The sequence below is a fragment of the Podarcis cretensis genome (genome assembly GCF_951804945.1).
Source record: "Podarcis cretensis genome assembly, chromosome: 15".
Taxonomy (NCBI): Eukaryota; Metazoa; Chordata; class Lepidosauria; order Squamata; family Lacertidae; genus Podarcis; species Podarcis cretensis.
The window spans coordinates 7776684-7802453 of record NC_137185.1 but is presented as its reverse complement, the minus strand read 5'-3'; the positions used below and the strand labels follow the sequence as shown (position 1 = coordinate 7802453).

At 47.9% G+C, this 25770-nt stretch overlaps 1 long non-coding RNA gene across 4 annotated transcripts in view; it reads right to left on the bottom strand.

The window, feature by feature from the left end:
* The window catches only part of LOC307204319, a 44278-nt gene extending 37857 nt beyond the window's left edge, over window positions 1–6421 (bottom strand). For 2 of the 4 annotated variants that reach the window (XR_013833574.1, XR_013833575.1), the window contains exon 1: window positions 6253–6421. This is a non-coding gene — a long non-coding RNA (uncharacterized lncRNA). Of the gene's footprint in view, window positions 1–1100; window positions 1154–6252 lie in introns of those variants that run through there. The other 2 variants (XR_013833576.1, XR_013833577.1) reach the window with 2 other exon arrangements.
* Between the last annotated feature and the right edge of the window lie 19349 nt (window positions 6422–25770).

Below are 25770 nucleotides of genomic sequence, written 5' to 3'. Positions count from 1 at the left end.
TAAGGCCTTTCCAATGCAAAGAGTGTGTTTATGTGCAAGGAATGTACAGCTTCTGCTCATACCTCGCAGATCAGCTCCTCCAACTGATCCTGCCCACTCGCTAAGATCATCAACAGAGGCCATCCTGTCAATTCCAAACCCACATTTTGTTATAATAACGGAGAGGACCATTTCTGCCACACCCAAATTTTGAGTCTCTCTATCTAAAGAAATATTCATCTTGCCCCCTCCTTGTTGGTCATTCATTGCAGCTTCAGAAAGGTCGGCGGTTCGAATCCCTGCGGCGGGGTGCGCTCCCGCTGCTCGGTCCCAGCGCCTGCCAACCTAGCAGTTCGAAAGCACCTCCGGGTGCAAGTAGATAAATAGGGACCGCTTACCAGTGGGAAGGTAAACGGCGTTTCCGTGTGCGGCTCTGGCTCGCCAGAGCAGCGATGTCACGCTGGCCACGTGACCTGGAAGTGTCTCCGGACAGCGCTGGCCCCTGGCCTCTTAAGTGAGATGGGCGCACAACCCCAGAGTCTGTCAAGACTGGCCCGTACGGGCAGGGGTACCTTTACCTTTACCTTTTACCATAGCGATATTATTTATTTCTTTATGAATGGTATTTCATATAAATTATATGCAATCCTTCTGTTGATGCTTTTTTTTTACTTTTTAAAATCCAGTTATTATTGTGTTTTATATGGCATTTCTTATTGCAACATTTAAAAGTTGTTTGATTGCCGGATTTCACTGTATTCTGTTCTTTTTATAGATTGCTCTTTGAGTGCATTTGATTATACTTGCAAACTGCATCGAGCTGTATGAGAAAAGGCAGGGGATAAATTTTTGTGTGATAAAGGGGCATCCTGGGGAAGTCTCTTTGAAGTGTAGGATGATATACACACAGTATGTTAATGTGTATATGTGCACGAGTGTATTCAGTCATCTTTCCACAAGATAGTGTGAAGACACATTTTTCCGGCGCTCAAATGGCAATATTTTGTCCCTAAGAAAAAGCAATTCTACCCCAAGCCAAAGCATGCACCAGATCTTGCTGCAATCAGGCACATTAGATTTATTCACGGAGACCCCACCAAGAGATATCTCTCCAGACTCACTCTGACTTCCTGAGTCCTGTCAGTACATCCAGTAAGCTGTGAGCAGCATCACTAGCAGTGCTGAACCATAAGAAGCGCCCCACTCAGTCAGGCCAATGGCCCATCAACATCCTGTTCTCACAGTGGCCAAACAGATGCCTTTGGGAAGCACAACAGCACTCTTCCCTCCTGCAGTTTCCAACATCTGGCATTCAGAGACATCCTGCCTTTTACAGTGGTCAGCATAACTAGTAGCTGTTGATAGCTTTATCCCAAAAGATAACATGGGGAAGGGTTCTAACGGAACACTTATTACTTGACGTTTTATTCTCACAACAATCCTGCGAGGCAGACTCTGTCTTGTCCTCTGCCTCTGAGCCCCAGCGTCTAATTCATATGGTGCGCCAGTCACCCCACTCAAGGGGGAGCCCTCAGTACCTACTTTTACATTGCCCTAGCCTATGTATGTGGGTCTACTGCCATCCACAGAGCCTGAGGATGATTTCTCTGCAACCTCTTCCATTCTACCCTACTGAGGAGCATGTGACTGCAGACCAGATTACTGGTCCTTTAAAATTGGCAAGCAGGGATAGGCAGGCTTTTGCTGTAACAACATATTTCCAAATTCAGCTAGCAAGACTTGCTAGGAACTGTTCAGGTTCCTGATTTATCTTGTCTTGTACCTGCCCTGTGAGCCGCAAGCCTTGGCAGGTTAAGGTGAGAGGGGTGACTGGTCCTAGGTCAGTGAGCTACATGACTGAGCAGTGACTTGAACTTGGGACTTCACAGTTTTGGTCTGACACTCTAAGCATTACATCACAATGGCTCTGTTTGCATGTCACAGTAAACCATAGTTAATGGGAAAATGACAAAGAGTCTTGTGGCACCTAAATAATAGCAAATTATTGGGGCATAAGCTTTTGTAGACCGCACTCCATCAAATACATGGTGTGCTAGCCTAAGTTACATGTATATCTGTCTACACATTGGTTGCTGTTGCTGATGGTGATTGTAAATGCTGGGATCAAAAGGAAGGGAAATGAAGCAAGGTGCAGACAGCAATAATTGCATTATTAAATATGGAGGCTACAGACACACAGAGAGTTGTTGATAACCAAGATATACAAGAAGAAGAAGAAGAAGAAGAAGAAGAAGAAGAAGAAGAAGAAGAAGAAGAAGAAGAAGAGTAGTTTGCATTTGATATCCTGCCTTTCACTCCCTTTAAGGAGTCTCAAAGCGGCTAACATTCTCCTTTCCCTTCCTCCCCCACAACAAACACTCTGTGAGGTGAGTGGGGCTAAGAGACTTCAGAGAAGTGTGACTAGCCCAAGGTCACCCAGCAGCTGCATGTGGAGGAGCGGAGACGCGAACCCGGTTCCCCAGATTAGGAGTCTACCACTCTTAGCCACTACACCACACTGGCTCAAGGGTGAGACACTTAGCACATGTAGTATAAATCTAAAAACCTTGTCCCTATTCAAGTTAGAACACAGATGGAACACACAGCGGAGCAACAAACCATGGTCCCTGGCTCAGCATTATGTCCAAACTAGCATTGTGGTTTGTTTAACTCCAAACACAAAACAAAGTGAAGCCACAATATCCAAGGGGAACCTTTATTATATTGTGTGTCTTGTTAATGTTTGTGCTTTGGCTTCTAGAGACCCACATTATTTTTCCTCATCCTTCAAATGGTTTAAACCAGTCTTTCACAACCTGCTGCCCTCCAGCTGCCTTGTACCCTGGAGGGCACCAGGTTGGGAAAGGCTGTCTTAAGCATTGAATGTAAGTGAAGGTAAAGTAAATACGGCATTACAAATTAGGGAGGGGTTTTTTTTCTTCCCTGGTGTTGGTGGGAGGTATTATTCCAATGAATTCCTCAGGTATAAAACACAAGGGATGAATCAAACGAGAGGATGTGAAGAGTTGTGTATGTTCCTGGGAGGGAGAAAAAGGAACTATTAATGCTCCTGAGTTATCTAGATGGCTTCAAGAGCCCATCACTGATCCATCTACAATCTTCACATATTCCACAGAGACACTTGACCTTCAATTAAAGCAAAATACTGCTTATTTTTGCAGCACCTTGCAGATACTGGCGTTGAAAGATTAACAAGTGAACCACAATTATAAAACCAAGCGCTCTGACGCACAAGAGGGCACTGCAATCAGATAAGGAACTTGTTGAAGCCCTGCTTTCCTAGAGTCTCACGGCAGTCAGTCTCTCCACACACATGAATGAGAAAGGGAAACCTGTGGGCATTCTGTTTCAGCACATGACTCTGCTTGCCCTGAGAACAGCTACTTGCCATAGGATAAGTAAAGATGTGCTGATCTGAACCCACTGGGGGAAGACACATTAAAGGCTGTCGTCTCCTAGAGCAGCGGTGCAGAAATCTTTTTCAGCCCGTAAGCAGCTTTCCCTTGAAGAACCTCTCAGGGGCCACCTGCCAGTGGTGAGCAGGGCCTGAGGCAAAAGTGGCCAGAGCCAAGAATATAAATGTTACCACTGTACAGTAGGCTAGTGTCTGCACACTCCTCTCTATCAAAAGGGACACGGGTGGCACTGTGGTCTAAACCACTGAGCCTCTTGGGCTTGGCTGATCGGAGGGTTGGCAGTTTGAATCTGCATGACGGGGTGAGCTCCTGTTGCTCTGTCCCAGCTTCTGCCAACCTAGCAGTTCGAAAGCATACCTGCGCAAGTAGATAAATAGGTACTACTGCGGTGGGAAGGTAAATGGCGTTTCTGTGTGCTCTGGTTTCTGTCACAGTGTTCCATTGCACCAGAAGTGGTTTAGGCATGCTGGCCACAGGACCCGGAAAGCTGTCTGTGGACAAACGCCAGCTCCCTCAGCCTGAAGTGAGATGAGCACCATAACCCCATAGTCGCCTTTGACTGGACATAACCGTCCGGGGGTATTTTACCTTTACATCTCTATCCAAGAGCTAGAGGACTGACTCTTTCTAGCAGTGGCATCTGGTAGGCCCCGACCTGGAAGGGTGGCATGGCCAATTAAGCCACAGAGGTGTGGTCAAGAAGGTGGCTGAGTTAACACTCTCAGGAGCACCAGCGTGGTGTGGTGGTTAAGAACGATAGACTCATAATCTGGTGAACTGGGTTCGCTTCCCCGCTCCTTCACATACAGCTGCTGGGTGACCTTGGGCTAGTCACACTTCTCTGAAGTCTCTCAGCCTCACTTACCTCACAGACTGTTTATTGTGGGGGACGAAGGGAAAGGAGATTGTTAGCCGCTTTGAGACTCCTTAAGGGGAGTGAAAGGCGGGATATCAAGTCCAAACTCTTCTTCTTCAGCAGCAACAGCAGCAGCTAGTATGGCCAATTATCAAGAATTATAGGAGCTGGAGGGCCAAAGGTTAGCCACCTGTTTTGAAGCCTCATTGGTTTCAGTGGAATTAAGTTTCCTTCATCTCCTTATCCCTCCTCCTGTGTAGAACTTGCTGAAACGTGGGAACCCCAGTCCCAGATCCTCTGCAACCACAACTGGGAAGGCAGCCAATGGGATGTTAATCCGGACTGAGTGCCTGAACACCTGCTAGCCTAACACTGCTATTCAAATCAAGTGTCTGAACCTCCTCCTTCTCCACCTCACAGGGAGCAGACTTTCCTCCAGAAAACACAGGCAGTTACCATCCAAAACAATGTGACGTAAAAAAAAAGAACCCAGAAACATCATTTATACCTTCCCTTCCTCGTTAGTCATTGCCAGGCCAGCTTCCCGATTCAGCTCTTTGCTACAGTAAATGCTGAGGCAGCAATCCACCACACAATCTTTCTTTTCCACTTTGAAAGTTTAGGGACATTGTGAAACCATTCCACAATATATAGCGGGTCACGCCAAGGAGTTGGCATCCATCTTTGCCATCCATCTGCTGCCTAAACTCCATTGCTGCTTTTGCTGAGGTTTCTCTCTCGGTCATCACATTTATTCCTGACTCATCTTCCCACCAACACCCCTGGTGGTTCCTACAATTTTTGTTCTCAGCCCTTCTAAAACCTTATTGCTGGGAACTGCAAAGACTTGCGCACTACATAGTTAAAGCACTGTTTTACCACTTTAAACAGTCATGGCTTCCCACAAAGAATTCTGGGAAATATAGGTTGTTTAAAAGTTTCAAGAGTTGTTAGGAGACCCCTAGTCTCCCCATAGAGCCACAACTTACAGAGTAGTTTAATAATCTATCCCTCTTCTCAGGGAGCTTTGGGAACTGTTGCTGTGTGAGGAGAATGCAGGTCTCCTAACAACACTCAGCACGCTTTACAGAATTCTTTGGGGAAAGCCATGACACTTTAAAGTACTATAAAAAGTAAAGGTAAAGGACCCCTGACAATTAAGTCCAGTCGTAGACGACTCTGGGGTTGCAGTGCTCATCTTGCTTTACTGGCCGAGGGAGCCGGCATTTGTCCACAGACAGTTTTTCCCAGTCATGTGGCCAGCATGACTAAGCTGCTTCTAGCGCAACAGATCACTGAAACCAGAGCATTGCACGGAAACGCCATACAGTGCTGATGGAGCCACATTCAGGCAGGAGACTGGTTATAGATTTTCTTCAGCATATTGAAATTGGCAGGACCAAGTGTCCAGCTAAGTCTCTTGGACACCGGCACAATTCATATCATGCCAAACCATGGCTGTGAAAGCTTTAACTATGGTTTGTAACTGGCCAGCAAACTAGAATCCAAAAACATGGCTTGAAATTAGATAGCTAACTATGGGTTTGGCATGAGGAATGAACTGAAAATCCATAACAAGTGGTCATTTCACTGCCTCCTAAAACTAGCTGGAGCTTAAGAGATGGGACTGCTAAACAGATGGAAACGCAGTTCTAAATCATGTTCTCTGAACGTTTAAAAAACTCAAACCATGGTTTGACCCAGTGCTTTTTTTCTGGGGGGACGCAGGGGGACATGTACCCCTAAACATTTTGTGAATCTAAGTTTGGCCCCAGTGAGGGGCAGTACTTCAAAATGAGTAAGAAAATGAGAGTACCCTTAAACATTTTTTTTAGAAAAAAGCACTGGTTTGACCTATAAGATTAGTATAATCTACTATTTGACTCCATGTCTAAAGTGAGTCTTCCCACAATGCTGTATACCATATCTGTATTTAAAGACGCAGCCACCTGTTCCAACAGTTTTGACTAATATGCTCACCTCTTTTCCCTTTATTTCCATTTCCCTCGACTTTAATTCTTCCCCTTCTGCCACAATTCCTGTTTTCTTCCAGGGCTTTCTGCTTCCACCCTGCTTTTCTGAGCTGCCTTGAAAAATCTCATCGCCCATGTTTTCCCCAACTACCAGGTTTGTGAAGCTTCTATTAAAAATGAACTCCTGATTGGCTCCCCCAACATGCTGTTGGTCACTGTTGCCTCATAAAGGAAGGCAACATTAGGGACATAGGAATCTGCTTCACATCAGGTCAGATATTGTGGTGGGATGATGAGCTGCTTGTGCGTTGAAGCTGGATCCCTCAGAGCTCACTCAGTGTAGTGAAACCCTGCCTTGAGCGGAGCCCTTCAGCATGGCTCCGTCAGTCGCTGGTAGAATCTGACAGTGGGCGTTTGCGGAAACGTTTCCAACATAAAAGCTGTTTCACGGACATGCGCCTCCTGGATTCCCTGCGTGACAGTTTCCGGCGGGGGGTGGGGGTCCTTAAAAGCTGTTCTGATACCTCCTCACTGTTCTCACTGGAAGTATCCCAGAGCCTCCCCTCCGACTCCCTTTCCTTTGGAGCTCCCGCACTCCCCCTACTGGTTCCCTCTTCTGCTGAAGAATTGTCTCTCCTATTCTCCTGAAGCCTTCTCACCACCTGTCCTTCCGATGGCAGTTCCCTGACATCCACCTCCCCCCCAGGGCCCCCTTCACCCCCTCCCGCCTCTTCTCTTACTGGCGGCGAGGACGGAAATCCCTGGAAGGAACTCCCCTCATCCTCCGAGGATTCAAACACTTCTAACCACGGCCTTCCGCCTCTTTCCCCCTCTTCCTCTCCTTCGTCGGAATCTGTTTCCACCTCCACTCCCGACTCTGGGAACCCTTCAAACTCCCCTTCCTCATCTGTAGTCCCGAAGTGTTCCCTCCTAAACCTTGCCACTGGTTGTGGTTTCCTTGGGAAACGCCGATGAAACGTTTCTATTAAAATCTCGTCTTTGACTTCCTCTGCCGGTACCCATGTGTTTTCTGACTCTTCCTCCCCCTCCCATTCTACCAAGTATTCCACCTGATTCCCCTTCCACCTGGAATCAATGATCCCTGCCACATCCATGTTGCGTTCTCTCTCTCTTCTATGACGGGTGTCCGGGTGACCTCCCTCTCATGTTCCCCCCACTCACATCCCTCTCTGTATGGCGACAGTAATGACCTGTGAAATACTGGGTGCAATTTCATGTGACTGGGCAATCGGAGTTTGAATGCTACTGGGTTGACCTGCTGTATGACCTCAAAGGGTCCCAACCGTTTGGGTCTCAATTTCTTACACCCTCCCTTGAACGGCAGTCCTTGGGTGGATAGCCACACCCGGTTACCCACCCTTATGGTTTCGCCTTCCCTCCTATTTCTGTCTGCTTGCTTCTTATATTCTTCTTTGGCTTTCTCTAAGTTGAGTTGGAGCTGACGGTGGATCGCTTCCATCTCTTCAACAAAATTTTCCGCTGCAGGTACACTCCACCTTCCCCCGCCCTCTCCTGGAAACGCCCGAGGATGACTCCCATAATTGGCTAGAAAGGGACTCATCCCTGTGGACACGTTCTCCGCGTTGTTGTAGGCAAATTCTGCCAGAGGTAACCAGTCTACCCAATCAGTTTCTCTGTCCTTTACATAACACCTCAGATATTGTTGCAAAACCCCGTTTGCCCTTTCTGCTTGCCCATTTGTTTCTGGGTGCCTGGCGGTGGAAAAACTTACCACCACATGCAACATGCCCATTAGTTTCCTCCAGAACCTAGAAGTAAATTGTTTTCCTCTGTCGCTCAAAACCCTCAAGGGGGCGCCATGCAACCTAAAAATGTGCTCCACAAACAACCTTGCGGTTTCTTCCGCTGTCACTGCATGTGAACAAGCTATAAAGTGGCACATCTTAGTTAGTAGATCTACCACCACCATGACCGCGGTTTTCCCTTTGGATCTCGGTAGATCGGTCATGAAGTCTATGGATACCATCTCCCATGGCCTTTCTGGGGTGGGTAAGGGTTCTAATAACCCTGCTGGCGCCAACCTCTCTCCCTTTGCTCTTTGGCACCTGTCGCATCCCCTGACATACTCCCGCACGTCTTCCCGCACCTTGGGCCACCAAAACTCCCTGGTAACCAACCACATGGTCTTGTGCTGCCCGAAGTGCCCCGTCGTGGGGCTGTCATGCAACTGTTTAAGCACCCGCCCTCTTAGTTCCCCACCTGGTATGTAGAGCGCCCCTTTGTAATATAGTTTTCCGTTCTTTTCCTCAAACCCCCCTGCGTTCTCACCTGTCTCCCTGAGTTCCCTAAGTTTCTCTTGGGCATATTCATCGTTTTCAATACCCTCTACCAGTTCTCTTTGCCCCACCAATGCCGCCCCACAAACCCAGTGGTCCTCTGAGATGATATGTCTTTCTTCCGCCCCTCCTTCCCCCTCCAAGTACTCAGGTTTTCTGGAGAGAGCGTCCGCCCTGACATTCTCAGCCCCTGGCACGTAGCGAATTTCAAAATTGAACTTGGAGAACTCTTGCGCCCATCTTACTTGTCTCTGGTTCAATACTCGGGCTGTTCTCCAGTATTCTAGATTTTTGTGGTCTGTCCGCACTTGAACCTTGTGTTGCGCCCCAATCAACAGGTGTCTCCATCTCTTGAACGCTTCGTGGACAGCGAGTAATTCTCTGTCGTACACTGTATAATTCCTCTCAGACTTGTTCAATTTCCTCGAGAAGAAGGCACACGGCCTCCATTCCGACGTATTCGCTCCTGGCTGCAGGAGCACGGCGCCCACCGCTCTGTCAGACGCGTCGGTTTCCACCCTCATCGGCTGCTGCAGATCCACGTGTAAGAGTTGTTCTTCCGAAGCAAACGCCCTCTTTAAACTTTCGAAAGCTCGCTGCGCTTCTTCCGTCCAGACAAATTTCTTCTTACTGCTGAGACAATCCGTGATGGGGGCTGTTAAATGGGCGAAGTTCTTGATGAACTTCCGATAGAAGTTTCCGAACCCCAAAAACCTCTGCACATCTTTCTTAGTTTTCGGTGGCCTCCATTCCAGCACCGCTTGCACCTTGCTAGGATCCATGGCCAGCCCCTTGTCCGACAACCGGTACCCAAGGAATTCCACCTCCCTGGTGTGAAACTGACACTTCTCCAGTTTCACCCACAGCTGGTTTTCTTGCAGTTTGCTCAGTACTTCTCGTACATCTCGCACATGCTGCTCTTCATCCTCTGAGTACACCAGTACATCGTCCAAGAACGCAGCGCAGTTCTTGTACAGCAATGGTCCTAGTACGTGATTCATGAATGATTGAAATACTGCTGAACCCGCCTGGAGGCCGAAAGGCATAACGCAGTACTCAAATGCCCCCAAGGGGGTGAACATAGTGGTTTTCCACTCATCTCCCTTTCTCATACGTATCAGGTTATACGCCCCCCTCAGGTCCAGCTTGGTAAAAATCTTCCCTTTTCTCACCCGGGTCAGAATGTCATCGATTCTGGGCATAGGGAAAGTCACGGGTTCGGACACTGCGTTTAGGGCCCTGAAATCCACAATTAATCTCGGTTTGTCCGAGTTTTTTTTGTCTACAAAGAACACTGGGCTACCCCCCACCGCTCGTGACTCCCTGATGAACCCACGCTTGAGGTTTTTGTCAATAAACTCCCTTAGCTCCTGCATCTCTCTGTCAGACATTGCATACACCTTGCCCACTGGCAATTGCGCTCCTGGAAGTAAGTTGATTTGGCAGTCAAAGGGTCTGTGCGGGGGTAGTTTATCTGCTTCCCTTTCGCTGAAGACGTCGGCAAAATCTGCATATTGTCGTGGTACCCTACCTTGATCCATTGCTTCTATCTTTGCTAACGTGGCCTGAGTGCCTACTTGGCCCCCTTTTTCTGTGCAGTGTCCCATACAATGTGCTGACCCAAAGGAAACCACTCTCTGATGCCATCCCACAAGCGGATCATGCAGCGCTAGCCAGCTCATCCCCAAAATGATGGGCGCTCCGCCCAACGTGGCTATATTAAACGCTATCCGTTCCGTGTGTCTTGCCACCCTCATTGTCATGGGGACAGTCTGCTGGTCTACTTCTCCCCCCAACAGCGCCCTCCCATCAATCGTGGTCACCTGCAGGGGATTTTTTAAAGGAATGGTCTGTATCTGATGGGCGGCTGCAAACTCCTTACTCATAAAGTTGCAGGAGCTGCCTGAGTCTAATAGCGCCTTCACTTTTAGTGGGTGTCCGTTTGCCAGCTCCAGCAATACCTCTATTACAAGAGCTGGTCTTGGGGGTTCTGGCGTGGGCACATTTACTGTTCCTTGGCCTGGCTGCTGTGCCCCGTCGGTGGCAGCCAGGCGTTGGCTTTTACTTGCTCCTTAGCTCCTTCTCCCTCCTCCCCAACAGCTCCCGCCATTCCTTGCCATTCCTTTCTTTGCGGACAAACTCTGGCAAAATGACCTGGCTGTTGGCAGAGAAAACATTTCTTGGCGCCTTTTCCCTCCTTCTTCCGCCCCTCACTGGGGTTTGAAATTGCGCGCGCGCGCGCTGTTCCGATTTCCATCGGCTCTGCTGGCAGAGAAGGCTGCTCTGGCATCTCTGGAATGCGGAAATCCCTCCAACGCTCCCCTTTCCCTTCCCGCTTCTCCAAGGCTCTGGCCTCCTGGCGTGATCCTATGGCCAGCGCTGATTTAGTCAGATGGTCCATAGACTCCGCCCTGGGCCCCCGGGAAAGTTCGTCTTTCACTGCCGAAGATAGTCCTTCTTCGAACAGCATTTGTATCGGTTCCGCTGACAAATCCCATCCTAATTTATGGATCAACATGGTGAACTCAGTCCAGTACTCACGGACAGATCGGTTCCCTTGTTTACACGCCATTAACTGCCTGCGCGCCACTCCCTGCTCAATCTCGCTGGAAAACATCAGATCCATGGCGCGAAAAAACTTCCTTGTGTCCCTTAGGGCTTCATTATTGGCTGCCATTAGTGGCCTCACCCAATCCTTGGCCCCGCCTTCGAGATGCCCAATCACATAAGCAACCCTCGAATCCTCATCAGGAAAATCATCAAACTGCAGATTGAGGGCATATTGCATCTCTGTCCTGAAGGCTTGATAATTCCTGGGATCACCCCCAAACTTCTGCACCAGTCCTGGCACTTTCCTCGAGAGCTGGGCGGCTTTCCCCTTTTCTGCATCATGAGCCCTCCTCTCCTCCAGCCTCGCCGTTTGCAGAGCTAACTGTACCTCCAACATCCTGTACCTTTCTTCCAGGCTAGGACCGGCTGCAGCTGCTCCCCCATCTCCGGCTCCGGCTGGGTTGCTCATGATGCCTCTCTTTGCACAAGCTGCTTTTCAGTGACTGTCAGATTGCTGTGGTGGGATGATGAGCTGCTTGTGCGTTGAAGCTGGATCCCTCAGAGCTCACTCAGTGTAGTGAAACCCTGCCTTGAGCGGAGCCCTTCAGCATGGCTCCGTCAGTCGCTGGTAGAATCTGACAGTGGGCGTTTGCGGAAACGTTTCCAACATAAAAGCTGTTTCACGGACATGCGCCTCCTGGATTCCCTGCGTGACAGTTTCCGGCGGGGGGTGGGGGTCCTTAAAAGCTGTTCTGATACCTCCTCACTGTTCTCACTGGAAGTATCCCAGAGCCTCCCCTCCGACTCCCTTTCCTTTGGAGCTCCCGCACTCCCCCTACTGGTTCCCTCTTCTGCTGAAGAATTGTCTCTCCTATTCTCCTGAAGCCTTCTCACCACCTGTCCTTCCGATGGCAGTTCCCTGACAGATATATTGTCTGGTCTGGATGGAAGGAGCCCTTCAGAATCTCCAGCAAAGGACTTCCTCATGCTCTGATCCTTTAGGATCCTAAAACCTAGTGCCATCCAACTGCTTTGGATTACAAATCCCATCACACGGGTGAATGGGAGCTTAGTCACCTTCGTACCATACATGTACAACACACTTAAAACACATTCTCCAAAGAATTCTGGGAATTGTAGCTTACCCTTCAGAGAGCTACAGTTCCCAGGACCCTTAACAAACGACAGTCCCCAGGATTCTTTGGGGGATGCTGCGTGCTCTGAATGAATGGTATGTGTGAGATCGTAGTCCAAAACATCTGAAGGACACTGCTTTAGAAAATTTCATTTTTAATGTAAGGTGGCAACCGGGTGTTAAAAAAACTTAAGGTTGGTGGGGTGGTGCCCTGTTCACCCAAATGGACCAGCCTGCACTGGGTGGGAAGTCAAACTATCTCCCAGCCCCAGGAATGGCACAGCACAAGGTGCAGGCAGCCACCTGTGGTTCAAAGGTATGTGTGACTCAAGGGTCCTTGGTAGTAAGAGAGCTCCTGAGAAATAAAGACTCTTGAAGGCTGGTCTAACCAATTGCTGCTGGGTCTGGGAAACCAGGAGCATAGGAAATATACAGAGTCAGGCCCTTGGTCCCTCTGCCACTGAACTGTGGGCCCTCCGCGTGCTACATGAACTCTCCACCGAATACTGTTATTTGCTGGAGCATTGTAGGCTATTGGGGTTGCACTGCTGGTTTTGTGCTACTGACCCTGCTGATATATTGCTTTTGGAATCCAGCTGACCAGTGTTTGACTTCAGCTCTGTGCTACTAGGTCGTGCCCACTCTTGCACAGCCTTGCTGGGCTTGACCTCTGCTTCCCCTGAAGACCCACCATTCCTAGGCAGGACAACTAGACCTAACCAGGGCAGCCACATTGGCAGAGGAAGATAGTGGCTGTTGTGAAAAACAGGTGCAGATTCTTAATCCTCCAAAATTTATTAACTGCCCTTCACCAGCAGTGTGTATCTGAAGAAGTGTGCATGCACACGAAAGCTCATACCAAGAACTAACTTAGTTGGTCTTTAAGGTGCTACTGGAAGGAATTTTTTTATTTTGTTTTAGCAATATAAGATATAGCATTAGAAAGAGTTCTAAAACAGATGACACGGGAATAGGGCAGGTTCTGCAAACACACATCTCCGGAGTCAAAGGCCAGTGCATCTTCAGCATTCACTGAAAGCTGTACAGCAAAGGAACCAGATGCACCTCTGTGGGGAGGGAATTCCACATAGAATCATAGAATTGTAGAGTTGGAGGGGAGACCCTAATGGTCATCCATTCCAGCCCCCTGCAGTGCAGGAATCTTTTGCCCAACATAGGGCTTGAACCCACAACCCTGACATTAAGAGTCCCATGCTCTATTTACGGAGCTATCTCAGTTGTTCATACTGGATTCTCAAATATGAAATTCCTCAGGCAACAGCCACTGTCATTGTGTTTTGGGACAAGAGCCACTGCCACTGCCCCACCCACATTTGCCTCTGGCCCCCAGAAAGTTATGCAAAGGGAAATGTGGCCCTTGGTTTGAAAAAGGTTTCCCCACTCCTGTACTACATAGAGATGACACAACACCTGTAGAGCACCGCTCACAGAATAGAGCTTCATTTTTGCAACAATCATCTATACTGTGGTTGAATTTTATTTTGTCATTCCTGTTTTCTCTCTCTTCATCCTTCTGCGTGCACACTTTAAAAGGTGTTTCTATCCCCACCCCACCCCCAGCAAACAACTCAGAAGCCCACAGGGGTCCACCAAAGCGCACAAAACCCATTAAAGTCCATCCATGTTGTCGTCGCTTTGACGCCAAAGCTGCAACTCTTTTCGGTCTGGAAGAGTTCTCTCCTAAACAGGCCTCCCTTTCCCACATTGCCATTTAGTTACAGTCTGTCGCCCGAAGGTCAAGCAGAAGAAGAAGAAAAAGCCCAATGCATTATTACAGAGGTGCCTGACAGAAACAAGTTACAGTGGTGCCTCGCAAGACGAAATTAATCCGTTCCGCGAGTCTCTTCATCTTGCGGTTTTTTCATCTTGCGAAGCATGGCTATTAGCAGTTTAGCGGATTAGCGGTTTAGCGGTTTAGCGGCTATTAGCGGCTTAGCGGCTATTAGCGGCTTAGTGGCTTAGAAAAAGGGGGGGAAGGAAAAAAACTCGCAAGAACTCGCAAGACGTTTCGTCTTGCGAAGCAAGCCCATAGGGAAATTCGTCTTGCGAAGCCCCTCAAAAGACGGAAAACTCTTTCGTCTAGCGAGTTTTTCGTCTTGTGAGGCATTCATCTTGCGGGGCACCACTGTATTCTGATATTGTTTTGGCCCCTAAGAGCTGTGGGACGACAGCTGCTGCTCACCTCCCAGGAACTGAAATCCTTGCAATACAGAGCCTGACATATTCTTGGCCTCGCTTATGAAGGAAATTGTCTGCATTCACTGCAACGCAAAAGGGCTTTGCGACCTGGCAGCCAAATTAAGACCCGCAACAACCCAGTGAGCTCAGGCCCAGTTTTTAGGGTTAGGATCTGAAGGATTACTCCTTGTCAGTATCAGATGCCAGAGCTGCAGTCGAGGTCAGGGTGCAAGTCAATTTCCCAAAACAGCAGCTGTGGGGAGCCAGAAGCAGGTGCTGTCCATCAGGCAGGCTTGACCGACAAGCAGTTAGGCTTCGGAAATCAGAAGAACAGGTAAAGCAACATAGGGGTGTGGAATCTCGGGCCTAGGAGACGAATGTGGCCCTCCAGACCTCTTCATCTGGCCCTCTTACCTCTCCCCAGGCTACAAACCTCACCAGCTCTGCTCCGCACCCAGAGTGCTTTTGTCTAGCAGGGATGGGCATTTGACTTCTTCCTTGTCTGGATGGCGGGTACAATAGGGGTGAGCGAGTGTGTGTAAAAATTACCCTACTTCGCAAAGGTAAACATTTGCATGTGTTGCTCCACCCACTTTTGCCTCTGGCTCCGCTCATCACTGGCTCACGACCCCTAGTTGGCTGCTGCTCACAAGGGAAAGTGGCCCTCAGGGTGAAAAGGGGTCTCTATCCCTGCAATCTAACACATAGCTCAGGCTAGGATTGCCATATTTGAAAATCCAGATACAAAAGTTGCTGAGTTGTGGGGGTTTTTTTTGCAAAAATAAAATATGAAGTTTTTGAGATGTTTTTAAGGAAATTCGCCAAAACCTACACTTCCAACATGGGTTGCCATATGTCCGGATTTTCCCAGACGTTTCAGCAATTTGCGCCCGGACACTGTTTCCGAGGGGCAAATCCTGGCAATGTCTGGGAAATTCCAGGCATATGGCAACCCAAGCTCAGGCTGGAGAGCCAAGCTCAAATCAGAAGGCCAGCAGCACCTGTATAGGCTCCCTAGGTCAACTTAATCCAGCTGGTCTGACAAGCTGTAATATCTCTCTCATTATAAGGGCTTTGCAGCATGCCACACGCAGAGGAAGCAGCCTTACACCGGGTCAGGTTATTCCCTATCTAGTCCAGCGTTACCTAAAAGAGCACAGAAAGGGCGAAAACAGCACCTAGCAATCCCACGAACCTTTGCAAGTGCAATCCCATGAGCCCTTGCACCAGCTGTTGAGGACTGTGGAGAGCTGGAATTTGAGGAAACAGATTTGGAGCGAGTGACTGCATTGTTTGCAAGCTTTTTCAATGCCGTTCCCAATATGTGCGATTTCACTTAAACGTGCGGGGCCTCGGAACGTAACCCCTGTGTAAAATGGTTGCTGAATATGCACTTGTTCAGTTTAAACAAAAAAGGTGGATGTGGGGGGAAATAATGCACCCTTGTTTAAAAAACAAAAATGGAAAAGAAGAAAGAACCTAGTTTAACCTTGCAATGTCCTCTGCAGCTCAAGAGGGTTTCTGTCATTTCCAGCTGGCTTTGTAGCCCTAAGGCTAACGGCAGCAGATGACCGGCTAACCCTTGGGGATCCCCCTTGTGGCCAATTTCTAACCACAAGACAAATTGAGGGGGGCTCCGTGTGCAGACAAGCTTTTGACCGATCTGTTCAGCACTTCACAAAGGCATTCAAATATCACAGCCACAGCAAGAGAAGGAGCGGCAGGCAGGGAGAGGCAGGAGCAGGCGAGAAACAAGCCAAGACAGACAATATATTCACAATTAGGCCAGATAATTTGCTTGCCTTGCGCTATCCAACCAAAAGACACACACAGTCCTGACCTACATGCTCCATTTCTTTCCTTTGTAAAAATAAAACAATAACACCCCCCACCCACCCCAATTCCAGCTCTTCACTAAGACTATTTGCATGGGGAAAACGCCGGGCAGAATTTGCTATGATACATAACATTGCGCCCCGCTGTTATTTCAATCTCATTACTGCATAAGCAACGCCGTACGAGAGATTAAAAACCATCTTCTCCTCTCAGTACTTACTAACAGCCTTCAATTTCTTTATAGTGTTGTTGGGGGTGTATTTCCACACACACACCCCTTTCCCTTAACGCTATTAAAATGTATTTTGAACAAGAGGCTGACCACATAGAAGATAGCAAGGAATTATACGAAAGAGGTGGAAGGGGGGTGAAGTACAAGAGGAAAGTGGTGTTGACAGCTACTTGGGAGATTTGTACCGAAATGAGCAAAGCAGAAAACGTCCATGTTTCCCCCCCTCCTCAGCTTATAAATGACACTCAGAAGCCACCTCGAATTTGGCAGGTGTGCGAATAACATTCATTAGAACCGATGTGACAGTGAAAGAACGCGTCGGTGCACCGATACACAAAAGTACAAGGCAGAGAAGCTGGAGGCTGGCCATTTGTTCTGTGTCATTTCCAGCTTGTGCGCACGTGTCAGACCCGTCCCCGATTGAGCTCATTGTGTCGCCTGCCGGCCATACGTTCAGCCATCTGAACTGGCCCCTACAGGCACTCAGCGCATCCAAGTAGGGAACAGGGGTGAAATGCAATTCATTTTGCACTTTCCAAAACCTTACAGTGGTACCTCGGGTTACAGACGCTTCAGGTTACAGACTCCGCTAACCCAGAAATAGTACCTCAGGTTAAGAACTTTGCTTCAGGATGAGAACAGAAATCGTGCTCTGGCGGCGCGGCAGCAGTAGGAGGCCCCATTAGCTAAAGTGGTGTTTCAGGTTAAAAACGGACCTCCAGAACGAATTACCGTAAGTACTTAACCCGAGGTACCATTGTATGCGACCTGAAACACATCCATCCTTCGAAATTTGCACTTCTCTGAATTTTGAAATGCAGCTCTCCATCCAGGTAATGTGTACCAGAAGGATGCATACACCACGGTAACGTGTACATATAAATATATACATTCATGAAAATTACGTACAAAATGCATTGTGGGGGGGGGGGGCAATTTGCTTTGTAGAAAATGCATACGATGCCATGCGTATTCAGAGAAAATTGCACTAAGATGGTGATTGATTTTCATGAGGACTTAAAAGAAAAAGTCATCGCAAACTGATGTAGAAAGGTGCAGAACTGAAGAATGGAAAAGCAAGAAACTGAGATGAGCCAAGATTGACAGATTCGCCCATTGCTACATCCATGTGAGAGGGAGCCTGAATGGTCCAAGATCACACGGAAGAGGCCCAACAAACGTGTATTGGAGGTAGCTGGTGTGTGAAGAGGAGGATATTGTAACAGGCAGGATATACACATCTATATGAGAGGGGTGTTCATATGAGCAACCCCTACTATTGCACCCTAAGTTGGTGTCTTCTCATAGGTGTGGCCAATCATTTCCAAGGCTCAGTCAGATTTTTATCTTTTGTAGCCAGTAGCCTTGAGCTTCTTGGAGGAAAAATGGGGTACAATTAAAGGGAGGTATACAATGCTAGTTCTACTCCAGGTATACACATTGAAGTGAATGCATATGACTTAAGATCTATTAATTCAAATGTGTCTACTTGCAAGATGAGGGACGCGGGTGGCGCTGTCGGTTAAACCACAGAGCCTAGGACTTGCCGATCAGAAGGTCAGTAGTTCGAATCCCCACAACAGGGTGAGCTCCCGTTGCTCGGTCCCTGCTCCTGTCAACCTAGCAGTTCAAAAGCACATCAAAGTGCAAGTAGATAAATAGGTACCGCTCCAGCGGGAAGGTAAACGGCATTTCCGTGCGCTGTTCTGGTTCGCCATGGTTAGTCATGCTGGCCACATGACCCGGAAGCTGTACGCCGGCTCCCTCGGCCAATAAAGTGAGATGAGCGCCACAACCCCAGAGTCGGCCACGACTGGACCTAATGGTCAGGGGTCCCTTTACCTTTACTCGCAAGATGACTTAGTTGAATACCACCCAATGTCATCAACTGTACAAGCCTGTTTTAGGGATTAACACTGAGAGATTCGTTACGGATTTTTATAAGCTGCTCTTTTACGAGCAAATGCATATAAAGTTTATATCCAATGCTAGTCCAACTCAGACCCACTGAAATTGTGTAGACATTTCCAAGCTGGATGGGACAATGAAGTGGTTCAGAACCAGGCAGCTTCATTTGTGTCCGTGGAAAGAGCTGGCAGAATTTGCAGAGAGCTACCGTAGCTCAGTTCAAAAGGTCCACAGGTCAGTCTCCAGGTAGAGCCGGGAAAAGAGACCCATGCCTCAATCCCTGGAGAGCTGGCTGCCAGTCAGTGTAGACCAGCCTTCGCTAGCCTGCTGCCCTCCAGATATTTTGAGCCACAACTTGTAAATTGCGTCATACAGCACTCACGAGTTTAATAAAGACCAGGAACCTCAACTCCCATCAATGTCACCTGTATGGTGCTGGGGCGGGTGGGAGAGCAGCCTTGCAAGCCAGGGCTGATGGGAGTTGTAGTCCAAAACCCCTGGAGGGCAAAGGCTACTGTAGGCAGGACATGAATCAGATGGGCCAAGGGCACAGCAGAAGGCAGCTTCCTGTTGTGGCTGTGAGGTCAAAATGTCAGCTGCTCATTTTGTGCACAGCAAGGCCCGTGGGAAATGTGGCCAAATGGCACGTTTCTTCGCTCCTCTCCGCCCCACGTCGCATGTGCGTGATGAGTTGCCCTCCTTGCGCAGGATGGAAGTCAGCAAGCAGCGCCCGGGGGCAGGTTTGACTCTTGCACAAGACTTGTATGTCCCGGCGATCAATAATATCGCTGGGCTGGAGAGAGAGAGAAAGGAAGGAGTGGTGGGGAAGGTTAGGCAAAAGGAACTTATTTTGCTTGTTTCTGTTGCTAACGTTTCCTTGTGGGCTGTCTCCGGCCCTGGACATTTAGCAATCCAGACAGGAGACATTACTGCTTAATTAGAAACGAGACAAACCGGGGGTGCACGTGGGGGTTGGCGGCTGGGCGGCGGGCGAGAGAAGGAGAGAGTCACCATTTCGATCGTGTTGCCGAGGTAATTTGAGCTGTCACATTCAGCTGTCAGGAGTGGGTAATGGAGGCAGCCTTGGGGGGAAATCTCCACGGGGGGAATGCAATACCTCGGATTAAAGTAACCGGCCACAGTAGATCAATGCCTCTCCCTGCCAAACGCAGCTGCGAGCACATTTATCGGAGTGAAAGTAACGCCACACGGAGAGGCGGCGGGGAAGCGGAGCAAGTTTCCACCGGCGAAGGATATTATCCAAATTAGCCACTCAAGTATGAAGTGCTCAGGTTTTTGAAAAAAGGTTTCCAGTGGTGTTGGAAGGGTTGTTTTATTTCTTGTTTTTGGAGGGGGGTGGGGAGCTTTCACACACACACATCAACAAGAAATATGCATATGACACAAGCAAGCAGTTTTGTAGAAGCCGCACATCTGCTGAATTTGCAGCAGCACTTAAGAAATAACCCCCATGATACAATGAGCGTAGTCTGCCCCCACCTCCAGTATCTGGTTTATTTATATTTGTAAGACACACTGCTCAAGAAGGAGTTCAATAGGTATTGCTTGACTCCCAAGTAAAGTATGGGGAGGACCACAGCCTAAGAAGCATTTCGCATATATGATTATGCAGGACAAACTCAGGTCTCCCAGAGTCTCATAGATATCTCACAGAATCATAGAGTTGGAAGGGACCTTGAGGATCATCTGTAATTCAGGAAAATGCAGCTTTTCCCTTATGGGGATTGAACCTGCAATCTTGGTGTTGTCAGCACCGTGCGCTAACCAACTGAGCTATCCAGCTATCCGCAAGGCAATTGCAACCCCAAACAGGTGAAGCTGTATGATGGGTTCCCAAATGGTGGCCCATGGCCCACGGGTGATCCATTCAGGTGGTGCACAAACAGCGGACTCAGTGGCTGTTCTGCATTATGAGAACCTGAAACAACCAGAGGAGGAGGGGCTTGAAATGAGTAGAAAGCATTAGCAGCAAAATTAATGGGAGGCTAGAATTAAGATGTTCCGTGTTGATTCAACTAAAAATAAAATTAAAAATCCATGGGGGAAAAGATTTGGGAATCACTGTTGTATGACACAGGTGACTGCAAGCAGACATTGGACACCTTCACATTTTTAGCTGTAGTCTTTTTATTTATTTAAATAAGTATTATTCCTCTTTGTGTAATGGTGCCTAAGGCAGCTAACAGTAAACACAACTGTAAAATATAAAACAGTGCATAAAAGTAACAGACATAGAACGGATCAATGCTATATATTCTGATTACAAGTGAGGCCTATTCAGGGCTTCAGATAGCCAGTCAGGCCTTCCTTGAGGCCACTATTAACTGCAGATGTCAGGAAATCCCTGGAAAAACAGAAAAAAGGAGCAGAAATTGCTGAAGGTGACTCAGGCACTTGATGGCTGAAGTACACTATTCCTGGCAACCCTGAGATCACTGGTGGCGATAATGTTTTGAAAGAATTTTTTTTTAGTTTATTAGTTTTAATGTTTTCACACTGCTGTGTCTGCTGCCCTGGGCTACCTTGGGAGGAAGGGAAATATATAAACTGGATATTTTTTTTTAAAAAAACTCCCATTCATTTCATGCCTGATCCCAGTGAATATGATTGGCATTCATTGTTGTCATTGCTTTCAGTCCGCAAACAATATGTAATTGATCACATTTTTTCCTTCATTTGCATTGTGTTTCCTTTGCACTGAAATGAACAGGGTGGAATAACATAAAGACAGCGTACACTGGCTAATTTTCTTCACATAGTTAATTTTGTAATTTCATCACAACACACAGCAGCACAAATAAGGCAGGCTTTGGCGGAAGACAAACTGCAGAAAAATGGAAGCACTCCTCTCGGCCGAGCAGTTAAAAGATCCCCCAGCACTGGCTCCCACACAAGTGGAGTGGGGAACCAAGGATTACTCTGCTGGAGATTATGAGCCCTCCTCCGCCCCAGCTGAGCCATGCAAACAAGCTGCGTTGTCCCAGCTCGCAAGGCACTAAGGTGAAACCACCTTGGCTCCTACGGTGAGAGCTGGGGCAGGCCATTGGCTCAGGACACTGCGGCTTATTTTTTCATCATCACGATATATCGCCTGACCGCGATGTTTGGCTGGTGATATACCATGATGTTGAACAGCTGGTATCACCCAGCCCTACTCCTAATCCACTTTAATAGGGGCAACCTGAATTTGTCAGCATGCCACTGAATCTTGCCAGCAACATAAGCAAATCTAGAAACACTCTCAATGACCTCCCCCCCAACAAAGAAAGATTGTGTACATACTGCAGTGTGCACAAGAGCGATTGCGGTCATATCAATGTGTACAAATTTTTCACCTTATGTGACAGGCATAAATCATGCATCAAAGTCGTGAAATGAACAAATAAATGTAATAATGAAAAAAGAAGATATGGAAAGGTTGAACAAATGCAGGGAGGTGCCAAATACCCTATTTGCTGTGGGTGCCACTTAGTCTAAAGGTAAGGCGAGGGTGAGGAACATACCCTCCAACATTTCTCAAATGAAAACAGGGACATTCCATTCCTTAATAATAACTTTACTACACTGGTACCTAAGGTTAAGAACCCCCTGGTCTGGGGGTCCATTCTTAACCTGAGGTACCACTTTAGCTAATGGGGCCTCCCGCTGCTGCTGCGCCACCACCACGCGATTTCTGTTCTCATTCTGAAGCAAAGTTCTTAACCTGAGGTACTATTTCTGGGTTAGCGAAGTCTGTAACCTGAAGCGTCTGTAACCCAAGGTACCACTGTATATATACTCCACACATCTTACTAGGTTGCCCCAACCACTCTGGGCAGCTGCGAACATATATAAAAACATAAGAAAACATTAAACATTTTTTTTAAAAAACCTCCCTATACAGGATTGCCTTTAGACAGCTCAGGGGTCAGGTAACTCCATACCCTCCGACATTTCTCCAATGAAAACAGGAACATCCTAAGGAAAAGCGGGACATTCTGGGAACAAATCAGAAACTGGGATGGCTTCTCTAAATCAGGAAAATGGGACACCTGGGGGGTCTGGAGGAAGGAAGCCAGGTCCTGCGGTCAGCCTGTACATTCCACTACTTTGCCACAACAAACACTTCTGGTGCTTTCATTAGATATCCTGCTATCTCACAAGGGGATCTGAGGGAAATCCGATTTTAAAAGACAGAAAAACTGGGAAGGCACTCCATCTCACAGGGAGCAAATCGAAATCTAATCCTGGCTCTCTTTATATACAGTGTTGCATGGAACACTTCTCTTTGCTTAACGTTCAAGCGCTGAGGAATAAGCTCTCTGAGATTGCTGTATCTTGTTTCCAAAAACCATCCCACAGGAGCCTGGGGGGTGTTTAACAAGACGAAATCACGATATTGTACCACTCAGATTTATAAAACATTCTATCTTTGGCTGAAAAGCGTGCGTGTGTGCGAACACACACTGCCAGGAGTTAGGAGACCAAGTCAGAACAGGAAGAAGAGTGAGGAAGCAGCAGGTGACCCCAAGGTTGGCAGGGCACCTTGCCTGCAACTCCACATACACGCATATGAGAGTAAGCTCCATTGAAGACAATGGGGCTTGCTTCTGAGTAAAATGCATAAGATTACGTGTTCAGACCCAGAAACCTCCCCCCTAAATAAATTCACACTTGACTCAAAAATTTGGTTCTGGTTTTTGGCAGAATTTAGGCCACAACTTTATTGATTACAGAAAGTGAGTGGTTGCATAGGCTCTGGTTCGACTAGCTCCCTGCCATGCAGGTAGCGCTGACCCAGGGTTCCAGCATAGGTCAGCCAAGGGTGAACACCTGGATAAGCGGAACGCCGGGAATGGGCTAACTCCACTACCCAAATGTCCCCCTAGACTCAGGCACGGGCACAACCCCCTCTCAGGGGTTGACCAAACCATCGAGTCCCTGGATTCCTTTAACAGAATACCCTTCACATAGGGATGGCGAGAGCGTTCTCCCATCCCTATCACCTGAACCAGAGCCTATCCGCCACCTTACAAGTAGTGACGATTTGCTACGCGGCAGGCGAAACCCAAATGGCAACAGCCAATCAGCCAAGTGGGGAAAATTCCTGTCATGCCCCTGTCCCAACAACAGATGACACATGATGGCATAGCAAGGTCAAGGGCAAAGCCCTAAAAGTAGGGAGAGGTGGGCGGGTGTTTCTAATGCATGCGCCGAAAGAGGAAGCTCTGGGTTACGTGCATGGGCATAAATAGGTCCCTTGAACCGTTTGGACTGTGCCCCATTGGCCAGATTGCACCCAGCTTCGAGGGACCTACCAATCAGGTATTGTGGCTGACCAATCGTACCGACCCACAACACAGGGTGTCAGTTTTCCAGGTCTCACCGCAATACATGCCCTCTTTAAGGGAGGACCCGATTTATCGCCAAGCTAGAGTGATGCAGGCCCCAAGTGGAGAAGCAGACATAGCAGAGAGTGAATGAGCATATGAAGTTGGGGGAGAACTATCGGCATTCCCACTGGTGCATTTGCGAAGCCCCAACCGATGCAGGTGTTGGGGGGCAGCTTCACACCCCCCCCACTGGCCTCAATGAGCATGGTTCCTTAGTTTTGCTGGAGCACCTATGAGAAAAGTGCTAAGCCATTGCCCTTGCCCTTCTCAGTGACATTGACAGAAAAATAGTAAAGATCCAACAAAAATTGTTAAAAGCTGTACACAAGCTTATTTACTGGCACTGTTTTCTGAGCCTGCCAAACCCATTCAGCTTGTAGCATGAGGAGTACTTGCCCCCAAAAAACTTGTCCAACAGAACTGAGATGTTGCTTTACCCAACTCTGCACACTCAAACAACTGGAAAGCATGGCCTTTGCTGGTGCATAAATTATCACCCTGGGAAGATGTTGCCCACACTTGCCACCAAATGCTTCCTGAGCTTCCATCACACGTCCATCATGGTGGGAAAGGAGCTAGGGCTGGTTTGCTTAGCCAGCTGGTAATGCAAACAGAGGTTAGCCTTAATGATACACACACAAGAGGTTATCAGTTTAAGTTAAGGAAGAAAATGTTATCCAAAAAAGGGGGAATTGGGAAGATCTGGCTTCTTAGAGTCATAAAGCTGAAGGGATCTAGTCAAATCTCCCGCAGTTGAAGGAAACGAGCGGGCAGAATTGCTCCTTGTGGGCTTCTCAGAAGCATCTGGTTGGCCACTGTGAGGACAAGATGATGGACTCGATGGGCTGCTGGCCTGATCCAGCAGGCTCTTCTTGTGTGCTCATGTTTTATGGTGTGTGTGTGTGTGTGTGTGTGTGTGTGTGTGTGTGTGTTTTAGACCTTCCCTCTGCTTCCTAAAGGAATCCTAACTCTAGGCAGGCTCCAATACTGGACCATAGCTGTCAACGTTTCCCTTTTTGTAAGGGAAATTCCCTTATTCCGAATAGGATTCCTCACAAGAAAAGGGAAAAGTTGACAGCTATGTACTGGACATTAACTCAGCTAAGAAGTCACAGCCAGGTGGAAGCTTCAGCAGATGCACTCCTCTGAACCTTTTGCACCCTCACCCTCTGGGCAAGAGACCCCAGACACCTGCCCCCTTAGACAGGTGTATGCAGTGCAGGGTCAATCCTTGTGCAACCCTAATGATGACTAGAACCCAGCTTGCAATGGTCTGGCTGGCCTCTGCAAGAACAAGAGTCTGAAGCCGCTGGTTCCATCTACTGATCTAGCAAGGCTTTGCTTGGGTTCTTATGAATGGTTTGGAGGCCCACTTGACACCACCCACACAAGTTATTGCAGCCTACACTGGTGGCTTCCTGTTTTTAGCCTGGTGTGTCCCTGGCGGATTCTTTCTTCATGGACTTTTGCTCTGCTCCCAAGTCTAACCCAATGGCATCTGTGGTGCAGATACCCTCAATTCTTTTCTGTGCGAAAGAAGAGCAGAAAATCATTCAAATATGTTGTCATGCTAAACCAGGTTCTGTTTAGGGAAATAAATGAAGTGGGGGGCTTGGATTTCCCCCTAAGGGCATCCGAGTTTTAAATAAAACATCTAATTGCCATTCCATATTCATGAAGCAGGTTTCTGTCAAAATTACACCTGTCATGAGATGCGTCTGCTTTGTTTTCTTGTGGGGGAAGATTGCTGTTCTCCATTATAGGCAGTTTGTTTGTTTCAGCCTGGCTTTCAATATATTTTGGGGAGAAACATACATATAATTTATGAAAAGCTCCATTGTTGCCATATGTTGTGCTCGTATCTTTGTACAGGAAATGAGTAGCCTTTAATCTGTATAATTACAGTAAAGAGGAAAGAATAGCTTAGTGGCGTAATTATATTTAAACTGAGGAA